Source organism: Sturnira hondurensis, unplaced genomic scaffold, assembly GCF_014824575.4.
Source record: "Sturnira hondurensis isolate 20B ecotype Veracruz unplaced genomic scaffold, ASM1482457v3 Scaffold0013001, whole genome shotgun sequence".
NCBI lineage: Eukaryota > Metazoa > Chordata > Mammalia > Chiroptera > Phyllostomidae > Sturnira > Sturnira hondurensis.
The window spans coordinates 301840-308763 of NW_028085632.1; the positions used below are offsets into that span (position 1 = coordinate 301840).

General features: G+C 40.5%; 1 pseudogene; it reads left to right on the forward strand.

Annotated features, from left to right (window-relative positions):
- The first annotated feature begins 4379 nt into the window (after positions 1-4379).
- On the forward strand, positions 4380-5720 carry LOC118997290 (keratin, type I cytoskeletal 18-like; annotated as a pseudogene).
- Positions 5721-6924: the final 1204 nt, after the last annotated feature.

Here is a 6924-nt window from a genome sequence, read left to right on the forward strand (position 1 = left end):
GTACAAATGACGATGAGGTCACAGAATGGAGATACCTTAGATGTTTTTGATAACTCTGGATAATGTTGGGCCTCAGCCCCATAACTGTTCCCCTCCCAAATTATTTCAGTTACTTTTGGGACCTTAAGGGGTATTTCACAAGTGCTGTGCACTGTCCTCTGTTGTTCTTACATTCAGATCTTTTTCCAGTGTTTTCAAAGTGGCAGCACTACAGTCATGTCCATTCAGCAGAGCTACCATCCCCTCTGTGAGTATGGTGTATCTGCCCAGGTATTTAACTCTAACACCCCCCAAAATTGCTATAGTGTAAACCATGATGGTGTCATGCTCACTTCTGACTCCTGAGTTAAAGCCTTATTAATTCTATGAAGAAGTGAGAGAGAATGGCCTTTGGCTCTCCAGGGTCATACACACACACACACACACACACACACAAAGCTGCACTGTACTTCTCATGTGTGACAAAGCCCTCCTTAAAACATTGTTTTCAGCTTCTTGCCTGTTTAAACACTAAACAGAAGATGAACATTACGCAGCTCTTTCTACTCATCATCCCCATTTTTCTGTTCTTGAAAAATAATACACATTGTAAAGTGTGGAGGTGGTATGTGAGAATATGAAATATTTTCATTTGGCTGGAGCAAAATGTATGTCCAGATGAACAGGGTCAAAATTTGGCCCCAAGGGTGACTAAATTAAACAGTGAGAACAGATGAGTATGAACCCATAAATACCATTAAAAATCATTTTAAAATTATTTGAGGAAGAGCCTCAAATATGGAATTTTATCTTAATTATAGAGGAAAACATCATTATGACTAGTTAAAGATGAAACAAAAGTCTAGGTAGAATAGGACAATGGAGTTACACAGAGCTAGGTTCTAGCCTCAGTGACTTTGTTACGTCACTTAACCTCAGGGACTCTTATTTTTTTTATCTGTGAAATAGGCATACTACTCATTTCTCAGGATCTTTTATAAGAATCATCTTCAATAAAATGCTTAGCATAAAATCTGGTATATAGTAAAAACCAAATTAAATGGCCAAGTAGTATATTACAAGGTACTCAAACTTCTAAGGTAATCTCTCATCAGGTACTCTCAAAGATAGCCATATAAGTAAGAAAAACTATAGAGGAGACAGAGTTTTACTAGGGACTCCTCATCTTCTACTTTCCCAACAAGTACCCCAGATATCAAGTAGGGAACCAGTTTGGTTAATTAATTCATATCCTAGAAGTAGCATCTGTTTTTCTTCCATAAATTCCAAAAAGAGAGAAGGTGGGGAGTGACTAGTGGTAGAAGTTCAGGGATCAGTAGCAGTATGAAACAAGGGTTGTGGTCTTTGGAATGTGAATCCTCACCTCTAACACATTTGTAGCCACATCCTTAAGGCAACACTTCATCACCCAGAGTTTATTTTGGATATAAATGACTCAAAGCTTTTACTCCATTGAATATTCTGTGCACTTCAGTCAAAGAGATCATTATGGAAAATTTGCACTGGACACATATAGGTGTGGCCTACAGCTATCTATCCACCGTCATTTTTAAGTACTCTATTCCCAGAAGCCAGAAATCCCCGGATTTCTGGATAGGATTCTCTTACCAAGAGTTTCTAAGCAATGTGAAGATCAACTTTCACCTCATCAAATAACTTCTAATTATTCTGGAATGGATGACAACACTATCTCCACTCGGAACTGTGTTTGCCAATCTAGAGGTTCCTGAAGAGAGTTTACTATTACATATTTTATTTCTGCCGATACAACTTCCACTAATATAAAAAACTTTATATTAAAACTAATATAAAGTTTTAATACAACTTCTTATATTAGTTGTACATGTTGTATTAGTTTTAATACAACTTGTTCAATATAAAGAAGGAAACTTTGTATTAGTGGAAGTTATATGAGCAGAACATGTATAAAGGACCCATGGATGAAGATAACAGGGGGAGGATTGAATGTGGAAGGTTGGAGTGGATAGGGCAGAGGAGAGAAATAGTGGGGAAATGGGGACAACTGTAATTGAATAACAATAAAAAAGAAAAAATAAAGAAAAAATTTTAAAGTGTGTGATTGTTTAAAAATTATTCATGCTATGGTTAAAGAAAACAGCATTAAAATACAAAGAGAACCAACTATATGGGAAAACATATTTGCCAATGATACCTTGGACAAGGGTTTGATTTCCAAAATATGTAAAGAACTCAAATGACTCCAATCCAGGAAGACAAACAACACAATTAAAATATGGGCAAAAGACTTGAACAGACACTTCTCCAGGGAGGACATACAGAAGGCCCAGAGACAGATGAAAGAATGCTCAGCATCACTATCCGTAAGAGACATGGAAATTAAAACCACAAGGAGATACCACTTTGCACCAGTGAGAATGGCCATCATAAACAATTCATCAAACAAGTGTTAGAGAGCATGTAGAGAAAAGGGAACCCCAGTGCACTGTTGGTGGGATTGCAGGCTGGGGCAGCCACTGTGGAAAACAGTATGGAATTTCCTCAGAAAACTAAAAATGGAACTGCCTTTTGACCCAGCAATTTCACTGCTGGGATTATATCCTAAGAACCCTAAAACACCAATCCAAAAGAACCTATGCACCCCAATGTTCATAGCAGCACAATTTACAATATCCAAGTGCTGGAAGCAACCTAAGTGTCCATCAGTAAATGAATGGATCAAAAAAAAAATATGGTACATTTACACAATGGAATACTAAACAGCAGAGAGAAAGAAGGAGCTCTTGCCCTTTGAGACAGCATGGATGGAACTGAAGAGCATTATGCTAAGTGAAATAAGCCAGGTGGTGAGGGAAAAATACCATATGATCTCACCTTTAACAGGAACATAATCAACAAAAGAAAAAAGCAAATTAAATATAACAAGAGACATTGAAATTAAGAACAATCTGACAGTAGCCAGAGGGGAGATGGGAGGGGAAATGGGGGGGAAGTGTTTTCAGGAACAACTATAATGGACACATGGACAAAACCAAGGGCGAGGAGTGGAAGCAAAGGAGGGAGGTGGGTTTAGCTGGGGTGGCAGGGAATGGTGGGGGGTAAATGCAGACAACAGTAACTGAACAACAATAAAATAATATTTTAAAAAATCATTCATGTTAGGTGGCACTAGAGCAACAAGTTTATTGATGTCTAATTCTCTGAAAGTCACAAAAACCACCACATCTTGTCTCAGTCTGAAAACTGTCTGACTCTGGAACAGTCGAATAGAACCATCCCATGTCTGGGGACTGGATTAGAATTCAGGAAACATGTGTTCCTCATTCTCTCTGTCCACATCTTGTAGCCTTGGAGAAGGGAGTTGCCAGGAGCCTCCTTATAATACATGACACTGACTACTCACCTTGGACCATTAGAGTTCAGGAAAGAATGAACTTAGTAAGAGCTTTGAGCTAACTGGCACTAACAAATTTGTCCACCAATAATGCTCAAATGTGTAGTCTTCATGAATACAAATGTAGCCAATACTTCTGACATTTCAGGAGCCTGGGAAATGCCAGTGGGTTTCTACTGTCTGAAGCAGAGCTTCTGAGGAAGTTCTCCTGAAATGGCAAGTGTTTTTTCCCCCCCACTGCTTGAAGGTCAAACTAAATCACTTCTTCCTCAAATAGATCTTACTTTTGATGTCTAAGTTAGAATATGTGTTTATTGATGAAATCAGTTGAGGGTGTGAAGCTGACTCAGGCTTACCCAAGTTCTCCTGTTTATTTAGTACTAGAAATATTTAAATCAGAGCTGACCTTAAATAGCAACTCTTTGAAAAATGGTTCAGCACTGACTTACTCCTGAGAATCTCCTGTAGTCAACCTTCTTACTTTTCTGTTCCTGTGGTCACTGCTTAGAAAATCTACAGCAATATATGCCACATGTCTGATATTTTCATTGTCACTGATGAACATTATTACACCACATTAAATTCTAGAATACACACAGGCTGATGAGGATCCCTATACCTTAAATCCCTAACCTCACTGAAAGATTACATGTCAGAATTTTATCTCTTGCACTGAGATACTTAAAAACTGGCCTTCATGAATGTGTTTGTTCAAGAGATATTTGAAGTACAAAATTGTTCATAAACGTTATTCAGATAACAAGAACGCCATATTATTTTCTTCTCATTTCATGTACTATGATAAAGCCAATTTGATCACTCTAACTATGACAGTATGCCCTTGACTCTCAAACCTCTCGCCTTGAGGTCCAGTTGCCTGCTATAACTCTCCTCCTCAATGGTTCATAAAAACCCCAAACCCAGTGGGACTAAAAGATAATTCAAACTTATTCTGCCTGCTGTCTCCATCTTAGTTAATTTTTCAAATTGGAAAACCAGGGCAGCTTCAACCTGAGTCTTGGCTTCTCACCTTCCTCCCTGAACAACATGAACTTCAGCATATGCTCCAGCTTCTCTACCAGCTACCGGACCCTGGGCTCCATGCAGTCACCCAGCCACCTGGTCCGGCCGGCCAGCAGGGTGGCCAATGTCTATGCAGGCACCAGGGGTTCAGGCTCCCAGATCTCTATGTCCTGCTCCACCAGCATGTGTGGCAGCTGGGGATCCAGAGGCCTGGCTGCAGGGATGGCTAGGGGTCTGGTAGGCATAGGGAGCATTCAGAGCAAGAAGGAGACTATACAATGTTTAATGACAACCTGGCCTCCTACACAGAGAGGGTGAGAAACCCGGAGGTTGATAATGGGAGACTGGAGAACAAACCCAGGCTTAGAGAAGAAGGGATCCTAGGTCAGAGACTGGGGGTATTATTTCAATACCATCAAAAACCTGAGGGCTGAGATCTTTGCAAATTCTGTGGACAATGCCTGGATCATCCTGCAGATTGACAATGACCATCTTGGTGTTGATGACTGCAGAATCAAGTATGAGACAGAGCTAGCCATGTGCCAGTCTGTGGAGAATTACATCAGTGGGCTCTGAAAGGTCGTTGATGATACCAATATCACTCAGCTGCAGCTAGAGACAGAGATCGAGGTTCTCAAGGAGGAGCTGCTCTTCATGAAGAACCACGAGGAGGAAGTAAGTGGTCTACAAAAACAGATTGCCAATTCTGGGCTGACTGTGGAGTTGGATGCCCCCAAATCTCAGGACCTCGGCAAAATCGTGGCAGACATCTGGGCCCAGTATGACAAGCTGGCTTGGAAGAACTGAGAAGAGCTGGACAAGCACTGGTCCCATCAGATTGAACAGAGCACCACAGTGGTCACCTTGCAGACCACCAAGATACACGCTGCTCAGACATTCACGGAGCTGAGACATATGATCTAGTCATTGGAAATTGACCTGGACTCAATGAGGAATCTGAAGGTCAGTTTGGAGAACAGCCTGAAGGAGGAAGAGACATGCTATGCCAGCAGATGGAACAACTCAGTGGGATCCTGCTGTGTCTGGGGTCAGAGCTGGCCCAGACCTGGGCAGAGGGGCAGTGCTAGACCCAGGAGTATGAGGCCCTGCTGAACATCAAGGTCAAGCTGGAGGCTGAGATGGCCACCTACCACAGCCTGCTGGAAGAAGGGGAGGACTTCAATCTAGTTGATGCCCTGGACAAGAGCCCCTCCTTATAAACCATCCAAAAGACCATAGCTCACAGGATTGTGGATGGCAGAGTGGTGTCTGAGGTCAATGACACCAAAGGTTTGAGGAATTAAAGGCAGCAGAAGTGGGGCACCCCATGACCAATAAAAAGTTCATTGAAAGATTTTTTTTAAAAAAAGGAAAACCAAGTCTCCCTCTCATTCATTCTTAAGTGTGCCATTGGCCACTGTACACTACAGATTCTCCTGACGAAATGCTTCTTGGATTAGTCCATATCCTCACTGTCTGTGTTCAGGGACTTGTATTTTTTCTGGATGGCTTCAGCAGCCATTTCCTCTTGACACTTTCCTCTCCTAAAGAGTTCAGAACATACAACTGATCATGTCATTTCTCTGCTCTGAAATTGAGTCTGTTGGGAAATTAAAATCTAGATTCTTTGGCTTCACATTCAGTTCTTTTTAGCCTAGCCTAATCACTTCTGCAGCTTAATTTTCTGACAAGTCACAGCCCCCCTCCATCCATACCCCTTGACTTTAGCGATGGTCAGCTTTTCACCATTCTAGAAATAAGACTGACTGTTTTTTCCTACACTCATTTTGGCTTAGCTCATTCTCTCTTTCTCAAATGCCTCCTCCCTCTCATCTCTGCTGAGCCAAATGCTGCTTATTCTTCAATACCCAGTTCAAATGTATCCTCCCAGGAGAAGTCTTCAATGATCTGTTCCCCAAGCCCACTCCAAGGTAATGATTCCACAGTCCACACTGCCTCAGCATTTTATTCATACCTCTATGTCAATAGAACTCTTACCCATCATATGTGAACACTTTACATAAGTTTTCCTGTCTTATAATTCATTCTACTCCTGGCTCTCAGTAGCATTTGATAATTGATTAGTGGATGGATGAATAGATCGATTGGTAAAGTTTAAATTTAGGAGAGTTGGCAGACATTGGAGAGAAAATACAGTGAGAAAGTGGAGAAAAAATTAGAAATTATACCTCCTCATTCCTTCACTTCTAATCCATTATTCAATTCATGCACTTTGCTTCAAATGCAGTTACAATGGAATTGATCTTCTTAATACTCTCATGCTTCTGTATTTAAGAAGCTAGAAAATTAAATCAATTTTTCATATCTACTCACTAAATTTATGAAAAACATTTTCCTACAGCTTGTTACGAAAATTGTATTTCCCTTTTAAAATGTTATAGCAAACAAAAGTGCTATGAGCAACCTTCTCCTCTAGCCAAGATGGAATAACAGGGAGATTTACCCCCTATCTTAAAAAACTAAGGAATTGGACAGAATATATGAAGCAATTATTTTCAAAACATTGA